Consider the following 14551-nt stretch of genomic DNA (forward strand, 5'->3'; position numbering starts at 1 on the left):
TCAATTAGTGATTTCAATGATTTGAGGGCAATTTAGGAAGATTAAGGGGTTGTTTGGTTCCCAGACACACCTTGCCACACTTTGCCACGCCTAACCTTAGACAAGTTTGACCAAGTTAGGTAGGTGTTTGGCTATAGCCACACCTAAGGCAAGAATTTTTTTTATGAGCAGTGAACCCCATATGTCATAGACACAAAAAGTGTGGCAAGATTCCCATAGGCAAGCCAAAGTGTGGCTAACAATATGAGCAACTCAACTAAGACAAATGTGGCAAAAATCATGTGACAATATATAACAAAGAAAGTCACAATCCAAACAGCCCCTAATTTTCAGCTCGTCGGGCGGATTGAGGAGACCCACCCATTCTCATTCACCCGTGCTCATAGCCCAAAAGTCACGAGGACAGCTAAATGTCTAAATCACCAATATAAAAAATAAGTACTTTTCTATCTAAAGTCAAAAAATGTCTTACATTATGAGATAGATGGAGTATTTCACTCTTCTATAATTTTCATTCTCTACAATCTCTTTAGGACAAGTTGAGCAGCTAAGTTCATTTGCATTCTCTGCCTTAGGGTGGAAACCCCACCGGCAAGTATGCGTAAATAAAGTTGTTTTTCCAGTTCTTATATTTTGGCAGAGAAGAGGTAGTAAATGAGTAACGAAGGTTCACATAACAATAGAACCTCCTCTTTTTTTCTAGGGGAAAAAATCCATCATTGCAGGAAGCTTTATTGATTCTCAAATATAGTTTGATTACATCATCTACTAGACTAGACGAGAAACAATAAAGTCCGGCCGGGTGATCTAGCTCCTGTCCAGATGACTACACTCCTCATAAACCGCCCAAGCTTCTGTAGCTGAAAAGCCTCCATCATGCAGATGCAGCACCTTCATGCAGTCTGAAACTCTGAATTGATGATCAGCTTTGTACTCCTCGTAGTTTACCATCCATCCGGCTCTAACTCTCGCCGATGGCGGGCATGCTCCTGACGTCGTCCATGGCGACGCGCACGGTTCGGAGGGGGTCGTCGCGGGGGAAGTTGCCGTTGTACATCACTTCGAGGAACCCGTCATCTGCTGCGTCGGAGACGACGCGGGCGGCGAGCCAGAGCAGGAGGCAGTGCCCCGTCGGCAGGATCCCGGCGCGCGCGCGGACCTTCACCGTCATGCCCTTCTTCACCCTGATCGACGAAGAGCGCGACCGGGTCGGTATGGTTGGCATGTTCTTGATGCACGCTGCTCCGGCGGTGGCGGATAGCTCCGTGGTGTCAGCTCCACTTGAATCCGATGGGCAGGGTGACGCGGGGTTGCTGGGAACTCCCGAGGCCCTTTTGACAGCGGAAACTTTCATCTTGGACGCGGCCGGGATGAGCGCGGATCGGCGCGGCGGGGCGGTGCACCTCTTGGCAACCTGTCCCAGCGGCACAGACGCGGCGATCTCCTTGGCCACGGCGGCAACCTGCTTCTTGGTGGCCACTGCCGCTGGCGCGTGCTGCGGGATTGACGCAGGCGACGTCGCGACCCCGGCTTGCGGGCGTGGCACCGGCATGGTCATGGACGACGGCTTCCTCGGCTTGACGATCCCTCCTTTGGGCGCGGCGGCGAGCTTCCTGCGCCGGTGGAGCTCGCGGCGGATCACGCACCGATCCGAGGAAGAGCGCTTCGCCATGAGAGCCGGCATGGCTTGGTCTTTGCCTCTTTGGTGGTGGTTGCGGAGGAGGAGTCGATCAGCGAGGAGATTACGATGAGAAGATGGGAGGCGCTATGCTATTTATCAAGCTAGTATAAGCTAGCACGAGGCGGTGGCGGGAGGGAGAGCTCGCCTCGGCGTCGGAGTGGTAAGGAAGCGTGGGAACTAAGCACGGTGACAGAAACCGAATTGGCGGGGAAGACTAATTAATTACTCCCGATGAAATTTGGATCCGACTGTACGTGGATTGCTTATTGGAGCTCGCGTGCGTGATCTTGGTGTCGATCGGGATTTATAGGAATACCAAAAAAGTTCATCAATTGAAAAAATGTTCGCTCATTCACAAAATGCTCGTGCATTACAAAATGTGCCGTCAAACAAAAAAGCAATTAAAAAAACTGTTCCAAAAAAAATTGTTGATCCAGAAAATGTTCACACAAATACTCGCGTATTTGAAATTGTTAACATTTTTAAAATCTGTTTATGAATTTGTACAAAATATTCAAGATTACATAAGAATATTCACTAATTTGGAAAATTTTCAAGATTACATAAGAATGTTCACAGCTGTGTCCAAAAGTTTAAACAGATGTTTGAAAAAAAAATGAAAAGGAGAAAAAAGAAAAAACGAAATGTAAACCTTAAGTAAAGAACGAAAATGAAAAGATCTGAAAAAATGAAACGAAAAAACATAAAAAAAGAAAATAAAAATGCTTGGGGAACCTTCCAAATCTGGGAAAATGTTAGTTGGGCTGGCCTATAATTGTATGTGTAAGGAATGGGTGTGCGCGCCGTACTTAACCAGTGAGTCGGGCGCCAAATAGGATCCCGACGGTACATAGTCGCTCCCATGGAAAGGCACATTTCAAAGGAATATCCTATTTGCTGAGCCAAAATGTACAAGAGTCTTTTTTTTCCAAAAAATTTAAAGCTTTATTCAAAAGAAGGCGTTCGTTGAACAGTCAGCCAATAGGTTACTAATCAGAAAGCTCGTTGTTTCAGTAAGCCAGCTTTTGATGCCACACACCATGCAAGCACTTTTTGCACAAAAGATGAGCTGGGCCGTTGGCAGATCTACTTAACCACTTGTCGTACATCCGCGGGTAACCGGTTTTGTTTGTACCCCCGCCCCCCCTTTATTGTTTCCTTTTCTATTCTTTTTTCCCGTAAATTCAAAAAAGCTAAAAAAATTAAATTGTTAAAATTTAAAATGGTTTGGAATTTATTTTTTCTACCCCCATCATTCAAAATTTGTTTTGTTCTTTTAAAAATTGTTCCCAATTTCAAAGTTCGTTCAATTTTTAAATCAATGTCTACAAATTCAAAAAAATTTGGAGTTTCAAAATTTAGTTCACACTTAAAACTTTGTTCCTATTTCCAAAAATATGTTCCATTTTAACAAATTGGTCATGTTTGCAAAAACAAAATGTTGAAAATTCTCAAAAAGGGTTCATAGTTTAAACGCTTCAGCGATTTAAAAATGTATGATATTTCACAAAATGTTCACAATTTCAAATGTTGTTCACATTAAAAAATATTTTTGGAAAATATCCAGCATTTCAAAACTGTTCACAATTTTCAAAATGTTCTCAAATCTTGACGCTGTAGTGTGTTCTTAAATATTTTGCGCTTCATATACATTTCCAACAGCCATCAGTTATAGTGGCTACTAGCGGGCGTTTAGGAGTATTAGGTCGTGAGTTCGATTCCTCTCCTCCACAGTGCATTTTTAGGACTTTTAGGTTGCGCGCTAAAAGAACAAACTCACTCGTGCCTCTGTGGGGCGGCCCAGTCGCGTTAACTCTTGTGTGTCGCGCCCCTACATTTCGCAAAAACCAAACAGTTTTGTTAATTTTGAAAACTGATTCATATAAGAGGACCCCATTTCCTATTCTTCGCTTGCCGCGGCAAATTGCCGCAGTTTCGCACAAGTGCGTAAGCTACTGAAGCTAGGATGGGCCACTGCATTTCGACGTGTTACACCCGCGCGCCACCCGGTTTTGGAAAGCTTCTCGAATGTTCCTGGATTGGGTTTTTCTCTTTACCAGGTTTTGTGATTTTTTTGTTTTTTGTTTTTTCTGATTATGTTTTGTTTCTTCTTGTTTTATTTATGTTTCCGTTTCTTCAAAAAAAATCATAATTTGCAAAAGTTGTTCAGAGTTTTCATAATTTGCATAAAGTAGCACTTTGTAATGGGTCAGCCCATTAGCTTTCATCTGGTTTCAGTTTTGGGAAGAATCAGGAGGCTTTTGTGCAGTTTTTTAGTTTTTGTATATTTGCTTGTTTTACTTTTAGTTTTTTACTTCTCGTTTTTAAATTTATAAACAATGTCAAATTTCTGAGCATTTCTTTAGTTCGTGATTTTGTTTAATAAGTGGTGGTTTTTTTTAAGTTCACGACATTTCTCAAATTTATAAACTTCTCTTAAAACTAGTTAACTTTTAAAATCCAAGAATTTCTTAAAACTTGTGAAGAGTTTTCAATGTGATCAACTTTTTGTAGATGCATTGAATAAACAAATAAATTCATTATATTTCTGAAAATTTAATAAATAGTTTTCATATTTGTGAGCTTATTTTTAAATTAAGATCATTTCTTCAATTTCCTGAACTTTTTTAAAATTCATGAATGTTTTTCAAACATGCAAACAGTTTTTTAATGTACACCTTTTTTAATCTGTAAAAAACCGAAGTTTGTTTTTCAAAGGTCAACCAGTAGCTGATGGGTGACCTGGTGAGGGAAGCCAGAGGGTGAGGGGAGCACCTATGCAGCGCTGCAGGTGCCCGTTATCGAGTTTGCACTCGCACCGTCGCTGGCATGGGCCGGGCCCAAAGTTAAAAAAAGCGGTAGGATTAAGCAAGGCGATTGGCTTTTGCCTAGTGCCTAGATGGTGTTTAAGCGCATCGCCATAGGTGCGACCTAGGCAGCAATATAGTTTTTACTATCAGGGTGTATATTGGCTATTATGTGTATTAATAGTAATTTAGGGCATATAAATAAATTAACTACCATGTACTGCCATTGATATGTGGCCCGTTTAGCATATCAGAACAATATGGCATCATTTCTTGTCTGGATAGACAATTTCTTGCTTGTCCTGTCTAGACTCCCATTTATGCCTAGACAAGGCGTTTGGCTGTCCAGCACCAAAGCGAACCTAAGCACCTCTTAGGCACTGCCTTTTTCAACAGAGGCCGGGGCACGAGTGCGGTCGCTCGCTCACTTGGGATAACAAAAACAGTCACTACTGTTGAGTTCGATTGCTTGCTTCGTTGGATAGGCTTCAAGCTAGAACCCAAGTTTTTCCCTTTTTTTGTGGTTGATCCGGTAAGAAAACCCGCCCAGTTTTTCTGTTTCTTACAAAATAAAATTGTGAAATAAAAAAATGTTAACAGTTTAAAGAAAAAAGTTCATCCATTTTGAACAAAAGTTCGCCGCTTTAAAAAAGTTCATCGATTTTGAAATAAATACGTGAAATTTTTAAAAAGTTAACCGAATATGAACAAAAATCATCAGATTTGTAAAAAGTTCATCTACTCTGAAAAAGTTCATTGATTTTGCAAAAAAATGTCTATTTGAAAAAAAGTTCATTGCTTTTGAAAAAATGTTGATCAAATTTGAAAAAAAACATCTATTTCAAATAAAAAACATCTATTTGCAAACAATCCATCTACCCGGAAGAAGAAGAAAACAGAAAATGAAAAAGGAAAACAATAAAAAGGAAAAGGGGAAAAGAAAGAATAAAATTAAAAAAAACTGAAGTTGACCACATCCAGCTGTGTGGCGTGTTCCTTATACCAGCTTGCCTCGGCACCAGAGGTCGCTGGTTCTATTCACCGATAGCTCGCTTTTTTGCGGACAAAACCAAGTGGCACGGCCGTGCCTCTCGCGGAAACAAAACCGTATCTTTTGCAGAAGCAAAAATAAAGAAAATGCGTTTTTTCGCACAAATTTTTTTCTCAATTGTTTTGAGTCCAAAAGCTAAGGAAAACCGGTGAAAACCAAAAATTCGAAAAAACCCAAAAAACCCGCTTAAAAGTCGACTTGGGAAGTCCACGCAACACATCGCTCGATGGGCCTGGCCCATGTATTGGTCGGTTTCCACTGATTTTCTTTGATTTGTTTGTTTGTAATAAAAATTTGGCTTGTAACATGTCAAATTTTCAATTTGGAATGTTTTACAATTATTAGCTAAGCATCTATGCATGTTGTTTGAAACTGAGTGGCATTTAAAATTTCAGAGGCAGTTGAGTTTTTTTTCTTGAATTTGGACTTGATTGGCATTTGAAATTTTATTTCAAAAATACTTGACAAATACTTGAGCAAAAGTATGAGAGGAGTAAACATGACACTCCAAGAAAATGTCAGAAAAAAATATTGTCAAAAAGTCTGAATTCAAATTTGAATTTATTTGGAGTTTGTAGAAAATGTTTTTTTAATTTCTGTTTTGCCTCTGGAAAAATGTTCACGTTGTATGATTAATTATTCTGATTTTATTGGTATATATATGTACTATATAAAAATATTATAGATTTCTCTTATTTTAATTTTTTTCCTCTGCCTTATTTCAAAAAAAAAAGAAGCCCTCTGAACTGGCGAGGCCAACGGCCCAGCCAGCGAAGCCGCAGCCCAGCCAGCGCCGAGCCGCCAGCCCAGCGCAGCGCGCCGCACGCCCGAGTCTCCTCCGCTTCGGTCACCCGCTCGCTTCTCCCCCTCCTCTCTCACTGACAGCGGGACCCGCCCTTGTTCTTTCCCCTCCTCCACGCCTTGCCAAGCCGGAGCACAACCGGAGCACGCCCGTCACCGCGATCTTCCCGGGATCACGCTCCGAAGCCTTCCCCTCCTCCAGGTTGATGTCCTATAAATACCTACGCCCTTCCTCCCTCGAACCCCCCTAAAACCCTACTCCAAAACCCACCACAGCTCCGCCACAATCCGAACCGATCTTGCTCCCCGCCGCTGTTCATCCGCCCCACCCGACGCCGATGAGCATCACCTCGACCCCTCTTTCCATCCACACGGACGCCCTCTTCATTACTCACCTCTTTGACATCCTCTCTTCGCCCAGGGATCACCGGAGTCGCCGCCTTGAGCATCACCGTCCATCGCCGGAGTTGGAGCTCACCAGGAGCTCTGTCGAGCTCGTGTCGCTTGCTACCATCACCCTCGTCCGCCGCTGAGACCACCACCGCCCCCGCAACACTCCGCCGCCTCGCCCCGGACCACCGGAGCCACCGCGTCGTCGCCGCCCGAGCCGCCGTTGTCCGGCGTCGCCGTCGAGTTCGTTGTAAGCCGCCAGAACCCCCCACCACCGTTGGATAGCGCATGTACGGCCTAGATTAGATCACACGAAGGGTTAGATTTATTTGTTTAGATCGGTTTTAGTTCGTTCTTTTTCCCGGTTTAGTTACGGTTTATTCCAATTGATCGAACCGGTCAATTATTCTGTTTAGCCGCGGGCGCGTTTTATTTAGTTTTCGCCTGAGCGTTAGATATGCCTAGTAGCGTCTGTTTTGTTTTTAGTTTTAGTTTTAGTTTCTGTTTTTAAAACAGAATAGTTCTATTCTTGTAAAATATATAACTTTTAGGTTATTTATGAATTTTAGTTGATTCTTTTTGCTCTAGTTTCCAAATTTCCTATAGTTTTTGTAGAAAATAGTTTCGGCCATGTTTTAGTTTTTAAAAATTGTTTTATATTAGTTTTAGTCAGATTAGTATTTCTACTATAATTTGAGCTAGAATTAATATTTTAGGTGATTCTTTTTTCCACTGCTTACTTTTGAGCTAGCCAAGCAGTAGGAACTTGTTGCGGTATTTGTAGATTTTATTAAAATTAGTTTTAGTCGAAATCATGCTTTTCTAGTTTTATTTAGCTTGCTATTGCTTCCTGCTGTTCTAGTTATTATAGAATTCTAATTTACCCCTGTTATAATTTATTTTGAATTAATTTCTGTAGTTACAGAGGGTGAACATTTATTTACAGCAAAATAAAAGTTTTATTTTATTTTCTTATTAGTTTTGTTTTAGGCATAATAGGAGTTCTATAATAGCTATTGATGTGATTCTTTTTGCACCTAGTTTATATGCTGTTTTCCTTTATGTTAGTTAGCAAAACCCTTGTTTTGGTTCTGTTAAGAAAAGTTTTAGTAGGCTAAAACTATTTCTTTGTTGTTGCTTGAAGTGATGGAAACCTTGATTTTGTTTTCCTCGAGTTTTCTTTGGTTTTGGTTTGAGTGCTTGTGTGATTTCCTTTAGCTTATTGTTATGTTATTTAGTGGAGTACTTATTTGTGCTATTGTTTGACTCGATAGAATTCCCGGAGTGCGAGGCCTGCTATTACGAGTCGCTAGCTTTCGAAGACCGCCAGCCAGGAAAGTCATTGGATCATGTTTTACAATACCTATGATTTTGTTGCATTAGAATTATTCCTCCCCATCATGCATGCAATAGGAGAATTTTGAGTTACGTTCTTGAGTAGTATCATGAGGTAGGATGAACCCAATTCCCTTGTTACCATTGCCCGGGACGATGTAGTTTATTTTTCTATGCTCGTAGACGGGGTTGGTTGAGAGATTCATAAGGGAGATGTGAGAGTCAAGATGATGACAACCCCATGACTTCAAGCTCAAGATGGACTTCAAATTCACTACTGGGTGGAGGACGGTTGATGGGCACCCTGGAGCAACCAGCGGATGGTCGGGATGCATAGCGCCATGACATCTTGCGAAAAGCTTCACCCAGCCACGAAGAGACGGATGGATACCCCCTGACCGGAAGCTTACCTGTGCAGCCGCAAGCCATTATGGGCTCTGGCTGGGTTGACCTTAGGCATGACTCTGGACGGACGATGCCAGCAGATGTAGAAGAACGGTAGGACATGGTGGGCACCGACAGTGCCTAGAGAAACTCTACGGAAGACCCTGTTTTCATTCGTCCCGTCTTCAAACACCAGGCAGTGCGAGGACATAAAGGAGGGAACGAATCTTGCGGGTAAAGTACACAAGACTCTGCAGAGTAACAACCTAATCGATTAGTCGTGTCCCCGGTTACGGACAAATGAGCCTCTGGAAATTGGAGTATTTCAAAAATCTCAACACTAAACATAATTAATTAATTATTGGGTTATTAATAATTTCAGGTATGAGACACTGGTTGGCGGAACCATCTCATTAACAACCAACACTTTATAGTAATTGCAATCAAGTCCCTTGTTGTAGGAAAAAAACTGGCTTTTTCGCAAAAATATAACACTTAGAGCCCCACAGCCAAATTGCATATAGTGTTAGCATTATTATTTGTTGTTGTCTCTATGACTTGCCGCATATTCAAAATGCTGACCTACACGGCTGCAACGTCTCATGTTGCAGAGGAGTTTTCCGACCAGGAGTGAGGCTACGATCTATGCTCGGTGATTGCCCTATGGAGTTGGGTGGACTCGCTTATCGTCTACGCTTCTGCAGCTTTATTTAGTTTATTTCTCATGAGTTGGCCTTCGGCCGAATTTATTATGATGTAATAAAGACTCGATATGAGAATTGTGTAATAAATTCAGGTGTGATTGAACTTTGAATCTTTTCATCAATGTACTGCGTGTGCCAGCATTCTTGGGATGGTACAGCTACATAGAGACTTGACCGATTTTGGGTCGGGTCATTACAGAGATGGTATCAGAGCACACGCTGACCGTAGGATGTAACCCCTAGGATCGGAAAGCCATAGGAAGAAACTATTTTATTTTATATCCTTATCATTCTGTAATTCTCCCCTGTTCATTTCTGACTTCACTCCAATTTTCAACATTCTAGATGGACGCCGAGTTCACCCCAGTTCTGCTACCGGAGTTTTGCCAGCCCGATGAGTCGATGTTTTTCGGCAAGCTGGTTCAGATCATGAAGAAGCTGAAGATTGCCCTGCCCTCAATCATCGGGAAGCCTACCAATGCACTTCTGACGAATACCCGCTACAGGATTAAGGTGCACATTCTAGGGAGGACCTTCGGAGGACATTCAGAACCCATCGACTTTGAGTTTACTGCCTATCCTCGGAAGAGACATGGTGATTTAACGTGCACTTGGACATCTCCAAGAAGAGTACAGGGCCGAGCTCGACCCATCAGACCTCGCCATGATTTCTAGCAGAGCTAGGAATGGAGATATCATCCGTACCGTGGAGGACGACTCCATTCTTTCATATGTCCAAGACTTGGAGAGTCTCCTCAGGAACCAGGAAATCCAGACGCGCCTAAGCTCGAAGGTACACAGGAGGTTGTTGTTCTGTGAACTAGACCTAGAGGAGAAGGCACGCGCCGACTTCCTTGAACATGAAGAAGTCAAGCATTTTATGGATAGAATAGAGGACCGGGATAAATATATTGCCACACTGGAGGAGAAGATGGACCTGGGAGAAGACCTTTTTCCGAGTGGAGATGATGGACCCCTCACGAGCAATGACCAGGATTATGAAGAGAGCTCCATCGAAGGAAGCCGCAAGAGGAGGCGCCGCATCAGAGGACGCTGCACCGGAGGATGCCGCACCAGAGGACGCAAGGATAATTGATGAAGACATTTAGTCGACCGCCATGTTATTTTATTTTTCGTCGATCAGTTAGGCCGTTATTTCTAATTAGTCATGAAATTTTGTAATCCGAGTTTGAACCTTGTTTGAGTTGAATGAATAAATGATTGGTGTGATTATGATTGTGCATTCATTTGGGTAGTGCTATTTTCTCATTAGACCCTTGTTCTATTCTAATTCCATCCACTCCAAAACACCAGATGCCTCCGAGACGTGACCCCGGTTTCACTTTCCTGCTGGAGCTCACCCAGCTGATTCAACAGCAGAATGCCTTAATGCAAATGCTCATCCAAAACCAAGGCAACAACAACAACAACAACAACAATCCACCGCCACCACTCCCTATCGATAACCTGACCCGGTTCCTAAGGCTGAATCCGCCGGTGTTCTCTAGTAGCACCGAGCCGATTGTAGCTGATGATTGGCTCCGCAAAATCGGAAGCGAGCTAGAAACTGCTGGATGCACAGATGCTGAGAAGGTGCGTTTTGCCGCACATCAACTAGATGGACCTGCATCCTCTTAGTGGGAAAACTGCATCGCCACTTATCCGGTCGCCACCATGACATGGGATCAGTTCCAGCGGGCTTTCCGCACCTCTCACATCTCAGCTAGAGCCATGAGTCTGAAGAAGCGTGAGTTCCGCAACTTACGCCAGGGGAACCGTACTATGAGGCAGTATGTGGATGAGTTCAGCAAATTATCTCGCTATGCCCCAGATGATGTTGATACGTCTCCATCGTATCTACTTTTCCAAACACTTTTGCCCTTGTTTTGGACTCTAACTTGCATGATTTGAATGGAACTAACTCGGACTGACGTTGTTTTCAGCAGAATTACCATGGTGTTATTTATGTGCAGAAACAAAAGTTCTCGGAATAACCTGAAACTTCACGGAGCAACTTTTTGGAAAATATAAAAAATACCTACAAAAGATGAAGGCCAGGGGCCCACCACCTGTCCACAGGGTGGGGGGCGCGCCCCCTACCTCGTGCCCCCTAGAGCTCCTCCGACTCCAACTCCAACTCTATATATTGTGTTTCAGGGAGAAAAAAATCAAAGAGAAGAATTCATCGCGTTTTACGATACAGAGCCATCGCCAAGCCCTAAAACCTCTCGGGAGGGCTGATCTGGAGTCCGTTCGAGGCTCCGGAGAGGGGAATCCGTCGCCATCGTCATCATCAACCATCCTCCATCACCAATTTCATGATGCTCACCACCGTGCGTGAGTAATTCCATCGTAGGCTTGCTGGACGGTGATGGGTTGGATGAGATCTATCATGTAATCGAGTTATTTTTGTTAGGGTTTGATCCCTAGTATCCACTATGTTCTGAGATTGATGTTGCTACGACTTTGCTATGCTTAATGTTTGTCACTAGGGCCCGAGTGCCATGATTTCAGATCTGAACCTATTATGTTTTCATCAATATATGAGAGTTCTGGATCCTATCTTGCAAGTCTATAGTCACCTATTATTTCTTATGATCCGTTAACCCTGAAGTGACAATAATCGGGATACTTACCGGTGATGACCGTAGTTTGAGGAGTTCATGTATTCACTAAGTGCTAATGCTTTGGTCCAGTACTCTATTAAAAGGAGACCTTAATATCCCTTAGTTTCCGTAAGGACCCCGCTGCCACGGGAGGGTAGGACAAAAGATGTCATGCAAGTTCTTTTCCATAAGCACGTATGACTATATTCGGAATACATGCCTACATCACATTGATGAACTGGTGCTAGTTCTGTGTCACCCTAGGTTATGACTGTTACATGATGAACTGCATCCGGCATAATTCTCCATCACCGATCCATTGCCTATGAGCTTTCCATATATTGTTCTTCGCTTATTTACTTTTCCGTTGCTACTGCTATCATCACTACAAAATACCAAAAACGTTACTTTTGCTATCATTACCTTTTATTATCATTGCCACTACTATCATATTACTTTTCTACTAAACACTTTGCTGCATATACTAAGTTTCCAGGTGTGGTTGAATTGACAACTCAGCTGCTAATACTTGAGAATATTCTTTGGCTCCCCTTGTGTCGAATCAATAAATTTGGGTTGAATACTCTACCCTCGAAAACTGTTGCGATCCCCTATACTTGTGGGTTATCAAGACTATTTTCTGGCACCGTTGCTGGGGAGCATAGCTCTAATCTTTGAGTCACTTGGGATTTATATCTGCTTATCATTATGAAGAACTTGAGAGATCCAAAAACCAAGATTTATCACTCAACTACGAGGGGAGGTAAGGAACTGCCATCTAGCTCTGCACTTGATTCACCTTCTGTTATGAGTAAGCTTGCGACACCTAAACCTGCTTCTGCTATTCGTTCTGATATGTCGCATGTTATTGATGATGCTACTTCTGCTATGCATGATACTTATGATAAAACTACTTCTATACTTGATACTACTGTGCCACTTGGTGAATTTCTTGATGAACAACTTGCTAGGGCTAGAGAGAATGAAAATGTTGAATCTGATATTACTGATGAAATTGATGATGAAGACTTGCCTGTTATTCCTAAGGGTTATGTTTTTGATAAAGAAGCTTCTTTAGCTATTTTAGATTGCAAAGATAGATACGAACTCAAGAGGTTATTAGCTAAATGGAATCAGCAATCTCTAAATGCTAGAATGAAACCTGACCCTGCTTTTGCTACTTCACCTATCTGTGTTACCGATAAGGATTATGAATTCTCTGTTGATCCTGATATAATTACTTTGGTTGAATCTGATCCTTTTCATGGCTATGAATCTGAAACTGTTGTGGCACATCTTACTAAATTAAATCATATAGCTACCCTGTTCACTAATGATGAGAGAACTCATTACTTTTATATCCTTAAAATATTTCTGTTCTCATTAAAGGGTGATGCTAAGATATGGTTTAATTCTCTTGATCTTGGTTGTGTGCGTAGTCCCTAGGATATGATTTATTACTTCTCTGCTAAATATTTCCCTGCTCATAAGAAACAAGCTGCTTTAAGGGATATATATAATTTTGTGCAAATTAAAGAAGAGAGTCTCCCACAAGCTTGGGGGAGGCTTCTCAAGTTACTTAATGCTTTGCCCGATCATCCGCTTAAGAAAAATGAAATACTTGATATCTTTTATAATGGACTAACCGATGCTTCCAGAGATTACCTGGATAGTTGTGCTGGTTCTGTTTTCAGGGAAAGGACACCGGATGAAGCTGAAATTCTATTGAATAATATGCTGACAAATTAAAATAATTGGACACCTCCTGAGCTAGTTCCTGAGCCTATTCCTAAACCAACTCCGAAGAAAAGGGGTATTCTATTTCTCAGTCCTGAAGATATGCAAGAGGCAAAGAAATCTATGAAAGAAAAAGGTATTAAAGCTGAAGATGTTAAGAATTTACCTCCTATTGAAGAAATACATGGTCTTAATTTACCGCCTGTTGAAGAAACATATGATCTTAATCCATTACCTATTGAAGAAACTCATGGTCTTGATAACCCGACATAAGTAGTAAAGGTAAATTCTCTCTATAGATATGATAAAGCTGAAATCCCATTTACTATTTTTGCTAGCCCATGCTTAGATGAGTTTGATAAATTTATGGCTAAGCAAGAAGATTTTAATGCTTATTTTGGTAGACAACCGAAATACAATTCAAATATGCTTGAACACTTGGGTGATTATATGGCTAATGTCAAAGGTGAACTTAAACTTATTAGTAAACATGCTTCTATGGTTACCACTCAAGTAGAACAAGTACATAAAGCTCAAAATGATTTTCTCAATGAATTGAATACTAAGAATAATGATTATACTGTTAGAGTGGCTACTAGAACTGGTAGAATGACTCAGGAACCTTTGTATCCTGAAGGCCACTCTAAGAGAATTGAGCAGGATTCTCAGAGAAATAATGTAGATGCACCTAGTCCTTCTAAAAGGAAGAAAAAGAAAAATGATAGGACTTTGCATGCTTCTAGTGAACCTATTACTGAAACATCTGAGAATCCAAATGATATTTCTATTTCTAATGCTGAAACACTATCTGGTAATGAACCTGAAACTAGTGATAATGTTAATGATAATGTTCATGATGATGTTCAACCTAGTAATGATAATGATGTAGAAATTGAATTTGCTGTTGATCTTGATAACCCACAATCAAAGAATCAATGTTATGATAAGAAAGACTTTGTTGCTAGAAAACATGGTAAAGAAAGAGAACCATGGGTTCAAAAACCCATGCCTTTTCCTCCCAAACCATCCAAGAAAAAGGATGGTGAGGATTTTGA

The sequence above is a fragment of the Triticum dicoccoides genome, chromosome 3A (genome assembly GCF_002162155.2).
Source record: "Triticum dicoccoides isolate Atlit2015 ecotype Zavitan chromosome 3A, WEW_v2.0, whole genome shotgun sequence".
In the NCBI taxonomy this organism is placed as follows: Eukaryota; Viridiplantae; Streptophyta; class Magnoliopsida; order Poales; family Poaceae; genus Triticum; species Triticum dicoccoides.